Raw genomic sequence first — 23828 nt, forward strand, 5'->3', positions numbered from 1 at the left:
GCCCAAAATTCAGATACAAATTTTTCATATTCTGCATTCAACCCACCTAGAAGAATCAGAACACACTCTTTTTCAAGAGATCTATAGACCTTGGCTTCAGCATTAGGATTGGTCAAATGGAGATCTCTGTAATGATCATACTCCTCCCAAAGTTCTATAATAGTATTATAGTAATCAGAAATAGACTTAGTCCATTGCTTCATGGAGAGCACCTGCTGAAGAAGCTGGTAGACCTTCACAGAGTCACCTACCCTATCATAGTTCCTAGAGACACTATCCCAAATATCCTTGACAGTTTCCTTCCTTATAGATCTCCTACCTATCTCAGGTTTCATGGAGAAAAGTAGCCAAGTTATAACATTGGAGTTTGTAGTTTCCCATTTCTGGTACCCTGGGTCTACAACAACGGGAGCCTTGATAGCCCCAATGATATACCCTAGCTTCCCTCTACTCTGTAGGGACAGCTTCACAGAGTGTGACCAATCCAAGTAGTTGGTAGTATCCAACTTCACAATAGAAATCTGAGTGTTAGGATTGTCAAAGACAATCGAATCAGGGTTGGTACTACTCAACCCACCCGATGTAGAGTCCAGAGGTTCTGTGAGATCAGACATAAAGTAAGGATACTCCTCAAACAACACCAATGAAGATCCAAACCAAAGGGGATACACAAGTCCCAAATATTGTCTTCTTAGAACCAAAAAAAAAAAAAAAAAAATTCCAGTAAGCAATTAAACCATGAAATTTTGAGAGAAAGCCACTAACAAATACTTCTAACTATAGAGCTTCATCCCAATAGCATATGCAAGCATCATATGAGGTAGCACATTCATAAAAAATAACTAATGACACCACTACTAGCCATTTTCAGACCCAACAACCAAAAATAGAGAAGTTGTCAATACATAGTAGCAAGTAGAGATTTGGATTGTGTTCTAACACCACACCAAATCACAAGCCAGCACTTGGAGGGATAATAGAGGACCCTTGGGTGATTCTTTCAAGTCCAGCCATCTCCCTAGCCTAGCTTTGAGGAGAGAGAACCAAGAAGAGGACTCCAAAGTTGGCGGTAATCCAGGGAAGCTCTTCCATTCTCGGTTTGGGCTTCAAATGGTCTTCTTAGGCTTCAAACTCCTTCCAAGTGTCTTCAAATATAATTTTAGTACTCCACTAGGTCTTCTTGTTTACTTTTTTTTTATATATTATAGCCTCTAATGGACCCCTTTGCTTCCAAGGTTCCAAGAGAGACTTTAAGAATGAAACCGGGATGCTTGATCGACTCTCAAACCCTTGTACAAGCTCTGATACCAAGTTAGAAATAAGGAAGATGATGAGCACATTTATGTGTGAAATCTAGGGTAGTAAATCATGCATTTTACATATTTAGAATGAAGCTACCTTAGGTTTTACTCTCTTTTTGCAGGTTTTATACTTTCAATGCCTTAAGGACTATCAGACGCTATATCTCCAATTTTACACGTAAAGAGGTCCTATTTCTTTTCATGGTTGCGAAGATGATGAAATTCTAAGTAAGATGAATGTGTTCAATTAAAAGTACACATTCGTATGGTAAACCGTACAATTGATTATTCTTTTCGGGTAAAAAAAAGAATAATGGATCAGAACTGAACCGAGATGCAGAACCAGCCCATCTGCAGTTGTCCCAAGGGTATAAGGAATATTTCAAATGCCAACAAGGATCAATGGACAACATCCTTAAGTGATTGAAGATTCGTTTTTGGTAACAACAACTACCTAGCGTAGTTGGTGAGTTGTGGTGTGTAAAATCTCTTCCTTATTAGGAGGTCTCAAGTTCGAACCTCTTAGCTGCTATTTTGTTGAGGTTTTTTTTTGAATATTTTCTCTCTCCTACTCATCACTCAAAGGAGGTCGGGCAAGCTAGTTGTACGCAAGTTTGAAGAAGTGAGAGAAAATAAAGACAAAAAATAGGAAAGAAGAAAAAAAAGAAAAGAAAAGATAAGGGCATGGATGGAAAGAAAATCATGGAGATCTCTCCACACATTTTCTCTCTTCTCTCTCCTCCACCTCACCACAAAATCGTCCAAGGGGTTCCACCCTTGGACGTCCTTCTCTCTCTCCTATTCCCTATAAAAAGGGAGTCCACAAAACTCTAAAAAATTGTCCCTCTCTTCCTCTCTAATTCATTCTTCTTCTAGGGGTTTTTTTCTTTTTTGCTCTATCTCTTTCTCTAGTTTTCTCTTTCTCTATCTCTAGTTCTAGGTTTATACTTTAAACACTTTTGTAAGTTTTTTTATTCAATTAATGCAATCACTTTTATTTTTGATTCAGTCTTTTATTTTTATTATTTAAGTAATTGAAGTTGTAATTTTCAAGTTCTAGTTCTAGGCTTAGTTCTAAGTGACAAGAACAAGCTATGAAGCATGTCTTTAAAGTTCAATTTTTTTTCTTCAGATTTATCTTCTCTAGTACTAGAAATTTCAGATTTGATTTATTCTAGATCTGGTTTTTAGTACTGGTAGTGTCTCAAATCGATCAAGTTTTCAATTCAAGGGTTGAAGTTCATATAAGTAGACTCCCTCAGTAGTCTTCTCTCCCCCCTCTCATTCCCTCTTCTGACTACCCTTTCTTTCTTAATTTAAGATTTTATTTTCAGTCATTACATTATTGCTATCCCTTTCCCCCAAGGTTCATGGCTAGTGTATGTGTTGGCTTTGCCCCTCTTAGCCATAGAACCATCAATTTATTGCTTTTATCTTAATTGTCTCCCTTTCCCTAAAGCCAAGTAGAGTACCCCTTATAAGAGTGACTCTCTGGTCAAGTAGGGAAGCTCATATTATGATGCATCCCGCAGGGCTAAGTAGAGAAACCTACTTGTGAGTCTCTCTCTCTAGCTTTTCCCCCTTTCTTTTACTTTATTTTTATTTCAGCATTTTTTTCTTCATTTATTATTATTATTATTTTTTAAATTACGTGGGTTGTTTATTTTCATTTATTTATTTATTTAATTTTAATTTCGTGGCTTGTGTCTTTAAATTCTTAGATGATGAATGGTTATGACGTTATTTTAGATACATATGTTTAGGACGATAATTAGAATTAGATCACAACTATTAATCGGTTCACTTTCGCATTATTAAAAGAAATAAAAAAAATAAAGTGACTGCTCTCCCAGTGTTCGACCCATAGCTACACTGATCCGTACGCTTGCGATTATATTTAAAATCTCAAACAATTTTTTGACGTTGTTGCCAGGGAGATAGTTTCATGTTATTTTTCGCTTTCTTTTGGTAAATCGGAGTGCTTTGTTTGCTTTGTTTTGTTTTTTCTTTTTCTTTTATTGAATTTCTGAGAAGAACAACTTGCAATAATAGTTGTATCGGTGGAGGTTGCCATACCTCACAGTATGATAAAGACAGGTTTCGCCCTGTAGCAGTACCTCAGGAATTGACCTGAGCAACCCCGGATCCTTGCCAGTAAGCTCTCAAAAAGCCAAAAAAAAAATTAAAAAAATAAAAAAATCATTAAAAAATCATAAAAAAAAATTTGCTATCCATTCTTTTGTACTTGTCTTACTCTAGTTGTGGGTAGTTTTCTGTTGCATGAGTCCTAGGTGGGTACGTAATACTAAGAATCAGTTAGAAAGAAGAGATCCAACAAGTAGTGACCCTATACGTTTGCTCTCTTTAAAACCCTTCAATATGGGAGACCAACAGCAAAACCCTTCACCTAAATCTCTGAAAGATAGGTTCTACCCTGCTAGAACAACCCAACCTTCCTACATAGTTCTACCACAAGCCCAGGGTAATAATTTTGAACTCAAATCTCAATACATCACTATGTTGCCCCACTTCCATGGGTTGACCTCTGAGGATGCATACCTATTTCTAAGGGAATTTAAAGAGGTTTGTGTTCTAATTAAGATCCAATAGCTTTCTGATGATGCTGTTAAGCTTAGGTTTATCACTTTTACATTGAAAGACCAGGCTAAGAAGTGGTTGTATGGGTTACCCACAAATTACATAACCTCATGGGAACAATTCACAGTTGTCTTCCTTAAGAAGTTTTTCCCAACTCACAAGACCAATAAGCTTAGAAGTGATATCCTTCAGTTTAGGCAAAAGCCTAGTGAGTCATTTTCCAAACTTATGGAGAGATTCAAGGATCTACTCCAAGAATGCCCTCACCATGGCCTAGACTTATGGCATTTATGTAAAATAATTTATAAGGGTTTTGATTACTCAACTAAACAAATGATAGAGTCTATGTGCCCTGAGGGATTCACATCCTTTACAGATGAAGGAAAGACATGAGAATTCTTACTTGACTTAGTTGACAAAACTCATGAGTGGGAATCAACCCAAGAGAGTGAAAGAACCATAGGAGGAAAAGGATATTTTGTGGATGGAATAGTAGCCAAGGAAGCCCATTTGGATAGCCTAATCAAGAGAATTGAGGCTATTGTTCCTAGAGAGCCATCATCAGTCAATTTGGTTAAGATTTGTGCTTGGTGCCAGTCCCCTAGACATATCATAGAAGAATGCCCCAACACCTCTGGGGGCACTTCTAATGATAGTGTTAATGCCTTATACCAGAATAATCCATATAGTAACACCTACAATCCAGGATGGAGAAATCACCTAAATTTCTCTTGGAATCAGGGCAACCAAGCAGGGCCTTCCAATTTCCATAATCAAGGTCAACCTGGACTCCAAAGGCCTCCCTTTGCACAACAATCTTTTTCTCAAAATACTTTTCCTAGGTCAAATGTAGGACCTCAGGCTAGTTTTCCTAGGGCCCCTCTCCTATCATCTTATCAGCAACCCCCTGGGTTTACCAATACTAGAGAGGCAAGTAGAATAAGTGACTTGGAAAAAAATATGGCCCTCCTCATGACAAGCCATCAAAATCTTACGAGAGAACTCACTCAAGTTGTCTCAATTATGCGTGAGAGGGAGAAAGGAACTTTACCGAGTCAACCAGAGCCTAACCCTAGGCATCATCAGCCTGTTAGTTCACAATTATCGACTAATTCTCCTCTGAATAATTCCAAGGTTTGCTAACTATGCCTCTAACCAATGTAATGTTGTTTATACCCTTAGGAGTGGTAGAGAGTACCAACAGAGCGTTCCTAAATCTTTCCCATCTATTACTCCTGTTAACTCTCCTTCAGTTGAGGACACAAGTGTGCCTCTTGTTTTAGGTTGGTCTGATGAACCTAAAGATTTTTCTGAAACTAAAGATGATTTGGTTGAGGAAACCAAAAATGATTCTTCTGAACAGGGGCAAATCCCTAACAGTCCTTATGTTTATCCTGTCCCATTTCCTAATCGCTTGGTAAACAAAAGGAAGACTGCATCCATGGATAAAATTTTAGAAGTCTTCAAAAAGGTAGAAGTGAACATCCCCCTTTTGGATGCCATATCCTAGATCCCTGCCTATGCAAAGGTACTGAAAGATTTGTGTACTCACAAACGTATCACTAGTGTGCCCAAAAAGGCGTTCTTGGCAGGTAACATTACTTCCATAATTACTCAGCCTATAACAGCCAAGTATAAGGATCCAGGGAGTCCTACCATATCTTGTGTCATAGGCAACACCTACATTGAGCATGCCTTACTTGACCTTGGCGCAAGTGTGAATCTTTTCCCTTACCATGTGTACAAGCAACTAGGATTGAGAGAATTGAAAGCCACTGGAACTACTCTTCAGTTGGCAGATAGGTCTGTTAAGATTCCTAAAGGGATGGTTGAGGATGTCTTACTAAAGGTGGGGGAATTTATTTTTCCTGTTGATTTCATTGTGTTAGATACTAAGCCCTTCTCAACCAAGGATGAGATTCCAATAATTCTAAGAAGAACATTCTTGGCTACTAGTAATGCATTAATCAACTGCTGGAATGGTTTCCTAAGATTATCTTTTGGTAACCAAACTGTTGAGTTTAACATGTTTAGGATAGGCAAGCAACCACATATGGAAGAAGAGATCAATATACTTGAGGATTTTTTGGATTTTTCTGATGATTTAGTTACAAACTTTGATATTGATTTTGATTCAGAATTCCAAGAGTGTATGGATAAGTTGGATGATGATAGTGAAAATTTCTTTTCTAAAGTCTTGAGTCTTCACACACCTGTGGAGCCCTTAGGACCCCTTTCCAATTCCATTCCCAAACCTTCCATAGTTGAGCCCCCTAAGCTAGATCTTAAGGAGTTGCCATATAATTTGAGGTATACTTTCCTAGGGCCTGACCAGACTCTTCCTATAATAATTTCTTCAAATTTGACTTCTAGCCAGGAAGAGGAGTTACTTAAAGTGTTAAAAGATAATAAGGAAGCCCTAGGTTGGACCATGGTTGATATCAAGGGTATAAGTCCTTCTATTGTGTAACATCATATACATCTTATGGAGGATTCCAAATCAGCCACAAAACCTTAAAGAATAGCTAACAAAATAAGATGGAAGCCATTAAGAAAGAGATCCTAAAGTGCTTGGATCATGAAATAATTTATCCTATTTTTGACAGCCAATGGGTAAGCTTAGTTCACGTAGTGCCTAAGAAGTCTGGTGTAACTGTAGTTCCTAATGTCAATAATGAACTAATTCCAACCAATCTGGGTGGAGAGTGTGCATAGATTACAGGAAACTTAATGTGGCAACCTGGAAGGACTACTTCCCATTGTCATTCATTGACTAGATGTTAGAGAGGTTAGCTGGATATGAATACTATTATTTTCTTGATGGATATTCTGGCTATAACCATATCCCAATTGCTTTAGAGGACCAACATAAGACTACTTTTACATGCCCATATGGAACATTTGCTTACAGGCGTATGCCCTTTGGGCTTTGCAATGTCCCTGCTACATTCCAACGATGCATGATGAGCATCTTTTCTGACATGGTCAAAAAATTCTTAGAAGTATTTATGGATGAGTTTTCAATTCATGGGAATTCCTATTCTGAATGTCTTCATCATCTTTCTCTAGTTTTGAAAAGGTGTATATCTAAGAATTTGGTTTTGAATTAGTAGAAATGCCATTTTATGGTTATATCTGGTATTGTTTTAGGCCATGTAATATCCAAGTAGGGAATTAAGGTAGATAGAGCCAAAGTGGATTTAATTGATAATTTACCACCTCCTCAATCTATTAAGGACGTCTGATCTTTTATAGGGAATACGGGCTTCTACAGAAGGTTTATTCAGAACTTTAGTCAGTTAGCCTAACCTCTCACTTCATTACTTGCCAAAGATCAAACTTTTGAGTTTGCTAAAGAGTGCCTAGATTCCTTCAAACAACTTAAGAAGGAGTTGACCAATGCACCCATTGTTCAACCACTTGTTTGGACTGAACCTTTTGAACTGATTTATTATGCTTCGGATTTTGCCATAGGAGCAGTTTTGGGTCAAAGGATTAATAAGTTGCCCACTGTCATTTACTATGCTAGTATGACCTTAAATGATGCATGACTCAATTATACAACCATTGAAAAAGAATTTTTAGCTGTTGCATTTGCATTAGAAAAGTTTCGGTCTTACTTAGTTGGTTCACATGTAGTAGTGTGTACTAATCATTCTACTCTTAGATACCTAGTTTAGAAGAACGATGCCAAAGCCCGTCTCATTAAGTGGGTTTTACTTTTACAAGAGTTTGATTTAGAAATTAGGGATAAGAAAGGAGTTGAAAACTTAGTTGTAAATCATTTATCCCAGCTTCCCAATTCCTTGACTGTTGATTCTCTAGTCAACGAGAACTTTCCAGATGAACAGTTATTTGTAGTGTCCAGTGAACCATGGTTTGCTGACATTGTCAACTTCTTAGTTTCAGGTGTGACTCCGGATCACTGGTCAGCCCAAGATAAGTATAGATTTCATTCTCAAGTTAAGCACTTTTTCTGGGATGATCCTTATTTGTTTAAGATATGTCCGGATCAGATTATCCGACGATGTGTTCCTGATCATGAGCAACATTCTATTCTCTCTTTTTGTTATAATCATGTATGTGGTGGACACTTTAGACCTAAGAAGACTCCCGCAAAGGTTCTCCAATGTGGATTTTATTGGCCCACTCTTTTTAGAGATACTTTTGATTTTTGCAAGGCTTGCCCCACTTGCTAGTTTTTTGGCCATATCAATAAGAGGAACATGATGCCCCTCAACCCTGTTTTGGTAGTTGAGATCTTTGATGCATGTGGCATCGATTTCATGGACCATTCCCTAATTTCTTTAGGAAATTGTACATACTTTTGACCTTTGATTATGTTTCTAAATGGATAGAAGCCATACCTTGTAAATCTAATGACCACAAAGTGGTGGTCTAGTTTCTTAAAGGGAACATTTTTTCCTGCTTTGGTGCACCACGTGTAATGATTAGTGATGGGGTACTCATTTTTGTAATCGGCCTTTGGAGGCTTTAATGAAAAAGTATGGGATCACCCATAAGTTATCTACCCCTTATCACTCCCAAACTAGTGGCCAAGTGGAGGTGTATAATAGGCAGATCAAACAAATATTGGAGAAAATTGTTAATCCCAACCGTAAGGATTGGTCCCTTAGGCTCATTGATGCCCTGTGGGCCCATCAGATTGCATTCAAGACTGACTGTGGTCAGTCTCCCTACTGTTTGGTGCATGAGAAAGCTTGTCACTTACCAGTTGAGTTAGAGCATAAGGCTTTTTGGGCCATCAAGAAGCTGAACTTTGATTTGTCTGATGCGGGAATTCATCGTAGGCTCCAATTATCTGAGTTGGAGGAACTTAGGAATGATGCATATGAAAGTTCTAGGATTTACAAGGAAAAGACCAAAGCTTTCCATGATAAGCATATTCTGCGCAAATCTTTTGTAATTGGTGATAAGGTCTTATTGTACAACTCTTGATTGCATCTTTTCCTTGGTAAGTTTAGATCCTGATGGGATGGCCCATTTATTATCCATAATGTATATCCACATCGGGCTGTGGAGATTTTGAATCCAGGAACAGGAGTAATTTCGAAGGTTAATGGTCAACGTTTGAAACCATTCCTCAAGTTTCCTACTACTGACAGTGAAGAGGTCATGGATCTCCATGAACCTCTTTACACTGATGATTAACTTTTAATCAAGTATGACCCCCTTGCATTGTCTTCACTTTTAATTATTTCCATGCATTGAGGACATTGCATAACTTAAGTGTGGGGGAGGAAAACCAGTTTCTGCTTTTTCCACTTTGTTTTGTTTGTTTTTCTTTTTATTTTTGAGCTTGCTAAGGATGAAGTCCTATTTTGGCTTTTGGCTAATGATCATACCATTCAGTTGCTTGATGTATGAAAATAAAAGTTTTGATTAAGGTACCCATTTTGAATGTATAAAACCCTGTTGAGAAGAAAGAAACAAGCTTGTATTTTGAGATGGGACTTTCTTTTGAAAAATAAGAGACCCATGTTTTATGGTGTTGGACCAGATGTAAGTCTGTGGGTTCCTTGTACTTTTGATTTGGAGTTGAGACATTCTTTTTAATTTGGCAAGAGTTGACAAATGCACAATTTTAAATGAAGTGTGAAATGCGGTATAAAGAAGAATAAGAGTTGATTCCCTTGGAACTTGACAGGGCATTGTGCCTCAGAAAGCATGGTGTCTTGATCGAAATTCCTATGGAGGAAATTTCTGAAAGAACTCTAGCATCACTGTCTTTATGGGCATATGAAAAAAGCGAAGCTACATAGTAACTTAGGTGTCTGGTGTTTGCTCCACCATGTCATTTAGGCCAAAAGTAGTGGAGTAAAATAAAGTTTATTAAGCAAAAAAATGAGAAAAAAAATGTGCAAAATTCATTAATTCTAGGTAACATATTCGGTCAAAAACACTCCAACGCTTTAGTCACTGGTTCCCTATTTCCCAAGTGGTTTTGCCTTAAGGTAAAGATGTTTTGGAAGAGATGAAGTGAGTTCCAAGTAACATGTTTGGTCAAAAACACTCCAATGCTTTAATGACTGGTTCCCTATTTCCCAAGTGGTTTTGCCTTAAGGTAAAAGATGTTTTGGAAGAGACGAAGTGAGTTCCAAATTAAGAAATATGCTAGTGCCTGGAATTGATAGAGGGTAATAAAAGTTCAAGTGTGGGGGTCCCTTGTAACAGAAATTATCATTGCTTCGGATCGGTATGGATCTTACCATTAGCCAAGATTAAGATTTGTTTATTCTGAATTTTGGGTGTATATTCACTGCAAACACCCACAAGACACAACTCGTCCACTAGGGGTGACTTAGGGGTTTAAAGGCTTGTTGCACATGCTAAGTGCAACCGCGATTCCTATGAAAGTGAGTTAGGTTTTTTTTGTTTTTATTCTTTTTCTTTTTGTTTTGCTCGAGGACTAGCAAAGTCTAAGTGTGGGGGAATTCTGATGAGCACATTTATGTGTGAAATCTAGTGTAGTAAAACATGCAATTTACATATTTAGAATGGAGCTACCTTGGGTTTTATTCTACTTTTGCAGGTTTTATATTTTCAAGACCTTAAGGACTATCGGGTGCTATAACTCTAATTTTACACATAAAGAGGTCCAATTTCTTTTCATGGTTGCAAAGAGGACAGAATTCTAAGCAAGATGGACATGTTCAATTGCAAGTACACATTCGTTTGGTCAACCGTACAAGTGATTATTCTTTTCAAGCCAAAAAAAGAATAATGGATCAGAACCGAACCAAGATGCAAAACCAGCCCGTTTGCAGTTATCCCAGAGGTATAAGGAATATTTCAAATGCCAACAATGATCGATTGACCACATCGTTAAGTGATTGAAGATTCGTTTTTGGTAACAACAACTATCTAGCATAGTTAGTGAGTTGTGGCGTGCAAAATCCCTTGCTTATTAGGAGGTCTCAAGTTTGAACCTCTTAGCTGCCATTTTGTTGAGGTTTTTATTTTATAATATTTTCTCTCTCCTACTCATCACTCAAAGGAGGTCGACCAAAGGGTTTCTTATGCAAGAGGAGAGAGAAATAAGGAAATAAAGAGAAAAATAGAAAAAAAGGGAGAAAAATAGGAAAGGAAAAAAAAAGGAAAAAAATAATTAAAAAAAATCGTATAAGATGTTGCCCACGTTTGAAGGAGAGAGAGAAAAAAAAAGAAAAAAAGAAGGAAAAACGAAGCAAAATCGTTGGAGATTCCCTACTTCCTACAATTCTCTATCTTTTCTCTCCCCCACCTCATCAATAAGATAAAAGTTTTTTTTTAGAAGCTAAAATCTTTAGCTTCCCTCCCCCATTCTCTATATAATAGAATTAACACAAGGGGAGGATGCACTTCATTCTTCTTCTAGGATTTTTTCTTAGTTGCTCTATCTCTTTCTCTAGCTCTAATTCTAGGTTTATGCGTTAAACACTTTTATAAGTTATTATTATTCAATTAATACAAGCACTTTTGTTTTTGATTCGGTCTTTTATTTTTATTGTTTAAACAATTGAAGTTGTAATTTTCAAGTTCTAGTTCTAGGCTTAGTTCTAGGCGACAAGAACAAGCCATGAAGCATGTCTTTCAAGTTCAATTTTTTTCTTCAGATTTGTTTTCTCTAGTACTAGAAATTTTGAATTTGGTTTATTCCAGATCTGGTTTTTATTACTGGTAGTATCTTAAATTGATCAAGTTTTCAGTTCAAGGGTTGAAGTTCAAGTAAGTAGGCTCCTTCAGTAGTCTTCTCTCCCCCCTCTCATTCCCTCTTCTGACTACCCTTTCTTTCTTAATTAAGGATTTTAATTTTAATCGTTACATTATTGCTATCCCTTTCCCCCAAGGTTCATGGCTAGTGTATGTGTTGGCTTTACCCCTCCTAGCCATAGAACCATCAATTTATTAGTTTTATTTTAATTGTCTCCCTTTCCCTAAAGCCAAGTAGAGTAACCCTTGTAAGAGTGACTCTTTGGTCAAGTAGGGAAGCTCATATTATGATGCATCCCTCGGGTTAAGTAGAGAAAACTACTTGTGAGTCTCTCTCTAGCTTTATCCTCTTTCTTTTGCTTTATTTTAATTTCAACATTTTTTTTCCTTTATTGTTTTTTTTAATTGCGTGGGTTGTTTATTTTCAGTTATTTATTTATTTAATTTTAATTGCGTGGCTTGCGTCTTTAAATTCTTAGATGACGAATGGTTATGACGTTATTTAGATACATATGTTTAGGATGGTAATTAGAATTAGATCACAACCATTAATCGGTTCACTTTCGCATTTTTAAAAGAAACAAAAAAAATAAAGTGGCTGCTCTTCCTGTGTTCGACCCGTAGCTACACTGATTTGTACGCTTGCGGTTATATTTTAAAATCTCAAACAATGTCCTTTCTCTGCAACGTTGAAAAAAATATCCCCAAGGGCAATACAAAGAAAAAACCCCAGCGACAATGTCAATCATTCCAATGTTATTTGGTGGTCACAATCCCTTCGCAATGGATACCTGGGATATGTTCAATTTCACCAACAAGAATGTTGCATTCGTCAATGGCCGAATTGATTGGAAAGAGACCCCCGAAGCTCACATCTTTAAAGCTGATTTTCCTGGGCTGGAGAAGGAAGAAGTGAAAGTGGAAGTGCAAAAGGGCTGAGTAGTTTAGATCAGTGGAGAGAGGAGCAAAGAGAAAGAGAAGGAAGAGAAGAACAACCAGTGGCACCGAATCGAGCGTAACAGCGGCAAGTGCTCGAGAAGGTTCAGGTTACCTGAGAATGCCAAATGGATTAAGTGAAGGCTGCTATGGAGAATGGAGTGCTCACTGTTACTGTTCCTAAAGGAGAAGTGAAGAAACCAGGGGTCAAAGCCATTGAAATTTCCAGCTAGAAAGTTTTTGATGTTGTATCCTTGAGCCCCACAGCATATGTTTCATAGAAATTAGTGTCTTTTTGAAGTTGACAACGCATACTGAAGATTCCATGCGTTGGTGTAGTTGTATCCCCCTAGACAACAATTTACCCCATTTGTTCTCTTTTGGAAAGGTTATTGAGTTATTTAGGTGGTCCATCTATTTTTGCCAGACATGTGTCTTAAGTTTTATGCTCAAATTCAATTACATACCACCAAAGTTTTATGCTCAAACTCAATTACATACCACCAAGTATGTTCATGCATCTTTAGATGTGTTAGTTGCCAATGTTATCTTGTCCACTGTAGTAATGAAATTTTTAATCTTTTATATTGCCACTTGGACAATGACCTAGTCAAAATTTAACATTAGAGCAGAGGACACAGGAGATCTACTTGTCAACAAAGTTATATCATAATTTGACATACCAAAAAGAAGTCTCTCTAGGTAATGCAACCTATAAATTTCGCATCAATTTATTGTTATTAAAAAAAAGATATATATATATATATATACTCTCAAATATGCATGTGCATTTGCAAGTATAGCAAAATATTTTTCTTGGAGTGTGTTTGTGTGGATAAATTTTTATTCGTAAATTTTTTAAACGATTTCCATTGGCATATAGTCTTTTCTTCTTAGAAAATATCTATGACCACCTTGGCTTCCAAAAGTTTAGTAGATCCTACTTAGCAATGTTTCATCAATAGTTTCTTTCATAGGTACTATCTAATCTAGGGAAAACCTTTGATAGTAACATCTAGTTAAAACACACATGCAAATGCATGAGTGTCGTAACATTGGTAATTAGGCCCAACACTCCAAGGAAATGAATAAATTAATTTAAAGAATAATTTAGACAAATATTTTATTTATAAAAGGGCCAATATTCTATTGGTTTTAAATAAATAAAAAATAGAAAACTACTCAACTAAGGGAAAGAAGAGGAACATAAATAGTAAAAGAAGAAGAAATTATTTTAAAAGAGAAGATGAACAAGAAGATACATTGGTAAAAACAAATAAACTGAAATAGTTAAAATATGTATTAAATTGTCTTAATATTATGTCTTATTTTTATCTTGAACTGTGTCGGAGTAGATGTATGATTTTTGAATCTTCATTGAGATATTGATTTAATGATGATTAGTTCTTTTTTTATTTCTATTTTTAAGCTTCTCTGTTATTTTGAAGAACAGTTTTGATAACATGATTTTTTTTTTTTTAAATAAACCAAGAACTTAATTGGGTACTGTCTGGACCCTTATATCTTATTAAAAATCAGGAGAAAAGAAAGAATACAATTGCGGTTTTTTTTTTTTTTTTTTTTGGGGGGGGGGGGGGTGGGGGACATAGCCCAAGACCATATCAAGGCCATACATAACCGATAAAGAGAGCTAAAAACCAGCCCAAAACAAAGGAAAAACAGAATACTAGAACGACTTTATAATGCAGCCTTACAAAATATTATGTAACTCTATAGATGGAGTCCCAGAAAAGTCATCTTGAATCCCTTGTGTAACAAAAGTGGAAACATTTAACTTCATGATTCAATTCACTTTGATCTCGTGGGGATTCTACAACTATGGGTCTGCTCAAAACATTTAAGGAACACCTAAAGTTGAACTATTGAATATTGATCCTCTTTTTCCATTTTAGCTAGGGTTGAATTCTATGCTAATTATGACACTAAGTTGAACTATTGAATATTGATCCCTTTTTTTCTTTTTCACTTTCTATTTGATTGTCATCTAGGGGTCTTGGTTGCCTTGCATTGATTCCTATATCTTATATTATTGGAGCTAGTAATTCTGAAGGATTTGTGTATTGCAATGTAAAATTTCAAGACAAAGGAAAGATTAAGTTGTATTGCAATGCGATCCTGTGGCTGATTTTTTGGCAAAAGCAGCTGCAAAATTTGAAGTATCTTCTCCTATTCAATCTTGGCCGGCGCTGATTGCTATGTAGCTGGAAGTTGATTGCCAATCTCGACCTAGTTACCGTTTCTTTCAATGTATTCTGGTTATTTCCAGTTTTTGTGATTTGGTTTCTGTTGTGGGTTCTTCTCTGCTAAAGGCAATGCCAAAGGTGGAGTAGAATCTCCTACATTCCAAATGTGATAATATTTTTGTATATTCTTTTTATTCTTTTCTATTAATACAATGACTTTTTAGCAAAAAAAAAAAGTTGTATTGCTATTGAACATTGGGTATAAGTTGTACAACAAAATAACTCTTATTAAATTTGTCACTTTGAAAAAAAAAAATTTAATAGATTATAGGTGGAAAGAAGGGATAAATTTGTTGGATTTTAAGTTTCAAATCAACAACTCTTTTCTTTTGTTCAAGTTCTTTGTTACTAGTGAAGCATGTGAGCTAAAGTTTTGTCCCACATTGGAAACTTGGAAAAGTTTCTTTGGGTATATATATATATATATATCTAGAAATTAGTCTTTAAGGGACATAGGGTTCTTTGGAGAGGTCTCTCCACTCTCTCATGTGTGGAGGTTGCTAGATTGCTTTTTCAATCAATCACGCACATGCCAAATGTTTTTTGGCTCCAAAATTCGAAATTTCAATTTGAAATTTTGGAACCAAAAATCAAATTCCACTTACTTATCAGTACATGTATGATATACAAGGGACACGCCCATACATGTACTTATTTACTAGTACATGTATATTATACAAGGGACACACCCATACGTATGGATACATACATATGCTGACACCTATACTTTTGTTTATACACTATAGAGAATAAATACATCATATGTATGAAAGGACACATACATGTACATACAACTACCTGCAGACGTACAGGTACACCTATACAAATATGTTTAGGCCTATAAATATCTAGTGCCTACAGGCAAGAAAATCATAACAAATCCAAAGAGTGATGTCTGTCTTGTACACTGTCATACCAAATTTGTTTATGTACTGTATTCAGTCCATTTCTCTTCTCTCCTCTTTCTTTGGGTTCTTTTTTTTGCTAAAGGTCAGCAAAAGAGTATATTAAACAAAGAATGAGGGTTATAAAAGAGAAACTCTTTGAGATCTTACACCACCTCTTGCATGGCCATCAGCAGCGAAAATCTCAAAACAAGGAAATTACAAGAAACGATATCTGGGTCTGTTCAGACAATCCCAATTATGATCAAATAAAATAGAGTTTGGAGCACCATCCCAATATGAAGAAGAACGAGTGACTGCAGCGAGTTTCGCTAGTGTATCTGCTATATTGTTTACCTCTTCGTAATAATTTGTCATCATCCATGTGGTGTTCTCCAAGTACTTCTTATAAAATAGCCCTTTTTTTTTTTTTTTTTTTGCTAAAGGTCAGCAAAAGTATATTAATAATTAACAAATGTGAAGTTACAAATGCCCTTCAAGCCTCTATTCCACCTTCAACCTGGCCATCAGCAGAAAAGAGACTCAAAGCAAAGAAGACAAAGTAAATTACATAAATCAAAATCTAGACCTATGTTGAAGGTCCCAATCAAGCTCATAAGTTATAAAAGATGGAGAAGCATCCCAAATCTTTGAACTACAAGTAGTAGCAGCATGCTTGGCTAGCTTGTCCACTATTGTATTTATTTCCCAATAGCAATGAGATATAGTCCAAGTTATGTCGTCCAAATAACCTTTGTAGTACCACCATCTTTGTAAAAAGCACTATGGAATATTTTGTCTTTTGATGCAAGAAACAATAGCCTGAGAATCACATTTTATCCATAAATTTCTGATTTCTTTCAAAGATGCTTGGTGTATTCCATGGAGGAAAACAACAAATTCAGCCATGACGTTAGTCCCAATTCCCTCATAGATCGCATAACAACCCATCTGAGAAGATGCATTGCGAAGAATACCACTTGCGCCTGAGCTGTCCGGATTCCCTATAGAGCATCCATCTATATTCAGTTTCCAGACACCCCTTGGAGGCTCCTCCCAAGTTAATTCCAAGATGTGATTTGAAGCTACCCTTGTGGTGCTATGAATATCAAGCTTCTTTAAAATGAGGAGACCAGCCATTGACTTGATATGAACAAGAACAAGGAAGGAGAGATCCTTAATGTCTTTCATAATATAATGCACCACATAGCTTGTCAGCAAACTCGGATTATCAAACCTTCTTCTGTTTCTCTCAGCCCATATATGGAATGGAATAATTGTGAGAAGAGGCATTCAGATCTTGCCACAATGGACAACATTCTCTTTCCTTTTCCACCATGAAAATAGATTTTTGATAGTAGGAAAGCCCTCCCAGCGCAGGTCAAAAACAACCAAGAATGAAGACCACAGTTTCATAGAATACTCACATTATAGGAAGAGATGTATGAGAGATTCTTCATGCTTGTGACAAAGGTTGCATCTTGAAGCCATAGGAATAGATCTCTTGGAAATCATATCATTAGTTGGCAAGCATCTATAAATAAACCACCAACTAAAAATAGAGTACCTCGGATGAAAACCCTTCAGCCAGACCTGTTGCCACCATCCCTTAACAGGGTTTTTGTCTCTTAACTTCTCCCATCAATATTTACCTGATTCAGTTAAAGTCCAAATTCTCCTATCTTCAACCAAAAATGATAGAAGGTTGATAGAAGAAATCTGATCACAGATGTTTTGCATTAAAGGAGAAGCAACATGAGGCAACTCCCATTTACCATCAACAATGAATTCCAAAACCAAGGCAGATAGATCATGACGAGCCAGATTAATATTATCAATAGCATCAATAATTCTATTATTCCCAATCCACCGGTCATACCAAAACTTTATGGAAGATCCATTTCCCACTATCCATCTTTCTGATTCAAAAACAAAATCCCATACCTTCCTTATTCCAAGAAAAATAGAAGAAGGAGCATACCTTTTAAGGTTACCATTAGTAGACATAAAATGACCTCTTAGAAAAGAAGCAAAATCTGATTGATTAGATTTAATGAACCAACACAGTTTGGCAAGAAGAGCAAAATTGACGTCTCTAAGATGACGAATACCCAAACCTCCTTCCTTCTTTGGCTTGTAGACATTCTTCCATTTAGCTGTAATAGCCTTATGAGAAGAGATATCCCCACTCCAAATGAAGTTACTTATAAAATAGCCACTTTTGTTGGAAACATTAAGGAATATTATGATTTTTTATGTAGGTTACCACTAATTGAGAGTCACACTCAATCCATAATTTTTCTATCCCTTTTTTTGCAGCATACTTGAGGCCATGAAAGAAAGCAGCAAACTTTGCCATGAAGCCGGTCTGAATACCTTCATACATTGCAAAACATCCATGGCAATATCCTTTTTCTTCTCTAAAAATTCCTCCCGCGCCTGAGTGACCTGATCCCCAGGGAGCATCCATCAATATTTAATTTCAGCTATCCATTAGCAGGGGCTATCCAAAATAATTCTTGAATGATATTAGCTCAAGGAGAGGAAGTAGACACCTTTAACTTCTTGGCTAGAATAAGATCAGCAACCGAGTTAACCTGAACTGGATACAGACTTGAAAACTCGCATAGATCATTCAAGATTAGCATTTCCACATAACTAACCGGTTTGGTAGATTCATAAAAAATCCTTCTATTTCTCTCAGCCCAAATATTAAAAGTGGTTAAGAGAAGGAGAGGATTCCATAGCTTGTTACATTGCACACCATTTTTCTTTCTCTTCCACCATGAGAAAAGATTTTCGATCGATGGGAAGCCACTCCATCTTTGATCAAAGATCCTTAAAACAGAAGAGCAGAGCTGGATAGAATACTCACATTCTAAGAAGAGGTGCTTGAAAGACTCATAACTTTTGTAGCATAAACTACATCTTAACACCATGGGGATGGATTTTTTTGAGACCATCTCATCGGTTGGGAAGTTTCCTTGGATCAATCGTCAGCTAAAATGGAGAACCTAGGGTGGATTCCTTTTTTCCAAACAAGACGCCACCAACCCTTAATCGGGCTCCTGCTTCTGATTTTATTCCAGGCTGAAGAAACAGAGAAATTTCCTTACTCAGTTAAAGTCCATATCCTCTTGTCTAGAGTAGGAACTGATGGAAGAGGAATTTGTGCAATTCTATTACAATAAGATTGAAGAGTGTTGGAGTTCATAGATGGAAGATCCCATTTGCCATCAGTAATGTAATCTGCGACTGTGGTTGATAACCTGAGATCTAGAGGATAATCAAACAAAATTTCTTCATAAAGAGAAGAGTTGCCCAACCAACGATCATGCTAGAAATTTATTGAGTTGCCATTACCAATGATCCGGCTTTCTGAGTATCGGACAAAGCTCCAGACCTTTCTAAGACTAGCAAGAACCGAGGATGAGGCAGTCTGCTTGAGACTACCATCTTCAGTTACGAAACGACCTCTTAAGAAGGAAGCAAATTCTAATGAGTCAGACCGAATATGCTAACAAAGCTTAGCAAGCAGTGCCAAGTTAAATTCTCTGAGACGGCGAATCCCAAGCCCTCCTTCCCTTTTTGGTTTGCATACATCACACCATTTGATTGTAATGGCTCTAGTAGACTAGGCATCAACAGTCTAGATAAAATATTTTTGCCACCTCTCCATCTGAATAATCGACGAGGTCGGCCAATAATAGATTGAGAAATTGTGAAGGGGGATGCTTCCCATAACTGTCTTCACTAATTCCACACGATTGGAAAGAGATAAGAGTTTACCTTTCCAGCTTGCTAGCCAAGCTTTGAACTTGTCAATGAGAGGAAACATAAAGTCTTTCTTGACTCGCCCTTTAAAGATCTCCACCCCAAGGTATCGAGTAGGAAAGTTGCAGTTTGGAATGTCCAAAGTATCCTTGATTTTGCGCTTTCGAGCTGCAAGAATAGAAACAAAAAATATTCTTCTCTTCTCCAAATTTATTTTCTGCCCAGAGAAAATTTGGTATGAGTCCAAGAAACTCTTGACACTTCGAATTCCTTTCAAATCTGCACTAATAAAAATTAAGAGGTCATCAGCATATAAAAGATGTGAGGGGGTGTAGACATTCCTTGGGCCAGAAATCGGTATGACATAACCCTTGTTCCTAAGATCTCGAAGCCCACGTCACAAGACTTTCTCTACAAGAATGAACAACATTAGGGAAAGAGGGTCACCCTGGTGAAGGCCTCTCTCCACTCCAAAAAACCCATGGGACTCCCATTAACCAGAATTGATAATCTAGTTGATAGTAAAATTTGTTCAATCCAACTTATCCAAGTATGGGAAAATCTAAAGGACTTTAAGACATCAAACAGAAAACTCCATTCCAGAGTATCAAAAGATTTTTGGATGTCCAGCTTCATACCAATCTAGGCCCCAAATTTTTTTTTCTTGAAATCATATTTGCTAATTCAAATGCAACCCCAATACCTGAGAAGAATACCTTTCCTTTCTAAAAAGCCCCCTGTTCTTTAGATATCAGGCGAGGGAGAAGAGAGCTCAATTGAGTAGCCAGGATCTTAGGAATCAACATCAAGAAAAAAATTACCAAGGCAAATGGGTCTAAATTGCCCTACCTTATTGGCATTAACCACTTTAGGGATCAAAGTAATGAAATTGATGTTTGCACCCTTCGTGATAGTGCCTTCCATGAAAATATTTTGGATCCCATAGCAAACATCATCACCAACAATTTCCCAACAAGATCTATAAAAAGTACCCAAGAATCCATCCGGACCAGGAGCATTGGATGGGTCTAGATCAAAAGCAGCAATTCTGATCTCCTCAAGTAATGGAACTACTGTGATGAAAGCATTATCTTCTTCAGTAAGGATCTTAGGGATGACTGAAAGCAAAGCGTCATTCTTAATACATCCCACTCTTGCCAAAAAATTCAAATTGATCAACCAGGCGCTGACCAATAGCTCCCACCTGTCAACATATAGCCATTCTCATCTTGAATTTCTCTGATTGTATTTTTTTCTTTCCTAACCTTGGTTAAGAGATGGAAAAACTTAGAGCATCGATCACCCTCCTTTAGCCATTTTAATCTTAATTTTTCCTTCCAAAGATTTTCTTGCCATTGAACAATTTTACTATATTCCTCTTTAGCATGTTGCTCTTGATAGTAAAGACTATCATCAATACCCACCTCTTCAATGGAATGCTGAATTGTTTCCAATAGAGCCTTATTCCTGCTAACTTCATCTAGATGAGGAAAGGCTGATCTAGCCCAAGTTCTCATTGGAGCCTTAAGCCGCTTCAACTTGGCCAGAACAACATACATTGGGGTACCAGTCACGGGAGCCTCCCAAGAGGATCACACTACTTCTTCAAAATCTGCATGTTCAGCCCAGAATCGCTGCATGCGAAAAGGTCCATTTGTTGGATGTTGAACCTCCAAACAATTGAGCACAATTGGGGAGTGATCAGAGTAATCTTGGGGAAGCACCCTTTGAAAACTTCCAGGAAACACATCCATCCAGTCCCTATTGCAGAGGCAACGATCTAGCAAACACTAACATTTTCAACCTTTCTATTGTTGGACTCTAGCAAACACTAACATTTTCAACCTTTCTATTGTTGGACCAGGTAAATTTTAACCCTCTAGAAGTTATTGAAAAAAGAGAAGCTAAGTCCTACAAAGTTGTAAATTCGTCTGAAGATCCTTGATTACATTTTCCAGGACCTCTTTTTTCATGATAAAACATATAGGCGTTGAAGTCCCCAACTAGAAGCCAAGGCATTGAAGAACCAGCCATGCAACACAAATCACACCATAGCTGCCTTCTAGCTGCTCTGAAGCAATTTGCATGAATAACGGATAGAAAAAATTTAATCCCATTTAACTCTATAAATATGGAAATATGTTGATCAAAACTCAATACTACCACAGCGTGCTTAACCCTCTCCTTCCAAAAATACCAAATGTTAGGGCAGCTGCATCTCTATGATTAGGAATAAATTCCTGGCTGAAACCCAATGAGCTAAAAAAAAAATTTGGGCAATTTTTAGGCTCAATCTTAGGTTCAACAATACATAAAAATAAGGGATTATGAGAATTAACTAATAATCGCAACGCCGCTCGGGCTCGGCAATTGCCAACACCTCTAATGTTAAAAAAAATGCAATTCATTGAGGAACAGATTTATTAGTTACCCTTGTAGAGCGACGAGCTGCACCCCCTCCATTTTGATGAATCAAGCCATCAACGAACTGAAGTTCTTACCCTTTCTTTCCCCGTCTACGGTTTGAAGCCACTGGTATCCCCTCTCTCATCAGAGATTTTCTTCTAGTAACTGTAGTGAAGGGGCGCTCAAGTTCTCCTTCTGAAACTTGCTGCAGAGATAAGTCATGATGAACAATGGATGTTCTCCCATTATGTAGCATGGTTGTGTTGATCTGTCCAACTTCAGAGCAGGCATACTGGTTTTCTTCATTGTGCAAAGGAAGGACCACCTCCAATTGACCATCATCTTCAGAAGAATCAGAATGATCCACATCCAAGCACCGATCCAAGGAGTGATCCGAACCAGCATCCAAAAGCCCATCTGATTCAGTATCCAACGTTGCTTTGGTCTCAAAATTTGAAAAAGGGAATATTCCTTCTATTTGTGTGATAGGAGAGTTAGTTTCCAAATGATCCAGCGCTGAATCAGCATTGGGGTGATCCTTTCCTTCATTTATGGGAGGAAATATAGCCAGAATAGGAAACTATCCTCGGATGGATTACCAAATCTGGCCCCACCTTCATCAGAGCCCGAGCTAGGAACGGCAGCTACCGCCGGTTGCACATTCTGGGGACGCCATTCTCTCTTATGCCTGACTGGTCGCTGGTCCATATAGTTGGCACCAGGAATGCTCCCACCATGATCATCTTTGTTGCAATCCTTGGTCGGACAGAGATCAGAACGATGACCAATGCGATGGCAGCTTGAGCAACTAGACGGCGGGTTTTCATACTCGACCATCTGCTTAAAGATGAACAATTCCTTTGAATTAATGTGCTCTCTTTCGACGTAGATTTCTTCTACTCGAGGCTGAGTCTCATCTAAGTCAATACATATCCTGGCAAAGTGCCCATAATGGGAATCCTTCGTTCTCCTATCAATTGCAATCGGCCTACCCACAGTCTTCGCCATCGTAAGTAGGATTTCTTCATCCCAATACTCCTGGGGAAGATTTGGAAATCTAACCCAAACAAGAGGATGAGTGATGTTTTCATCTTCGACTTTGAACTCTGGTCTCCATCGTTGAAGACAAAGCAAATGACCCTCCACTTTAATTGGACCTCTTTTCCAGATACTCATCATGTTTGTCTCAGAATTGAAACGAAAGAGAGAATCATCTGCTCATACATGATTCAAACTGCTAGTACGGTAAATAGGTGCCATGTGTCCAACTTAGTTATGGAGGTAACCTTTTGTTAATTTTTTTATTCAAATTTTTAATTCATTTTTATTTTTCCTATTTTTGTGGAATTTGAAATTATTCAGATTTTATTAACCTTTTTTATCTCCTCTATTTGTGGGCAGTTTCAAATCGTGGATATAAAAACAATCTCTTAAGATAAACTATTACAATTTTCATTAGTTTTATATATAATGAGTAGTATCCTCCATGTCTCTCACTCTCTCTCTTTGTTTTTCTCCAATTTCGTTTTCTTGTTTTCTTCAATTTCAATCCTGTTAGTAACCAGAAATTTCAAATGCGAGTCATGTGTGTCTTTTTGTGTGTTGATCACCGTCTCTGTGGGTGAAGATCATCTACAATGAAGCATAAGAAATTTGAGAGAAGAATTAGCTAAAGGTACACAAAATCCTTTTGAAGAGGAATTAGATCACTCAATCTAGAAACTTAAAATTGAACTTGCAGAATAAATCCAATAAAATCAAGAAGGAAGAAAATATTTAGAAGGGATTTATTAGGGGAATTTACGATACCCATGCTTGTAATGGTTTTCAGCCATACATGTACTCACATATGATCAACAAAGTGATGATCAAGAATCTCAAAGAGAGAGAGAGAGAGAGAGAGAGAGAGAGAGAGAGAGAGAGAGAGAGAGAGAGAGAGACGTGAGTATTCA

The 23828-nt window shown here is 37.2% G+C and overlaps 1 non-coding gene across 1 annotated transcript; it reads right to left on the minus strand.

Moving 5' to 3' along the window:
* Positions 1-4067: 4067 nt before the first annotated feature.
* On the minus strand, positions 4068-4174 carry LOC122077699. Its single transcript, XR_006139937.1, has one exon. It is a non-coding gene; the product is annotated as a small nucleolar RNA R71 (small nucleolar RNA).
* Positions 4175-23828: the final 19654 nt, after the last annotated feature.

The sequence above is a fragment of the Macadamia integrifolia genome, chromosome 4 (genome assembly GCF_013358625.1).
Source record: "Macadamia integrifolia cultivar HAES 741 chromosome 4, SCU_Mint_v3, whole genome shotgun sequence".
Lineage (NCBI taxonomy): Eukaryota > Viridiplantae > Streptophyta > Magnoliopsida > Proteales > Proteaceae > Macadamia > Macadamia integrifolia.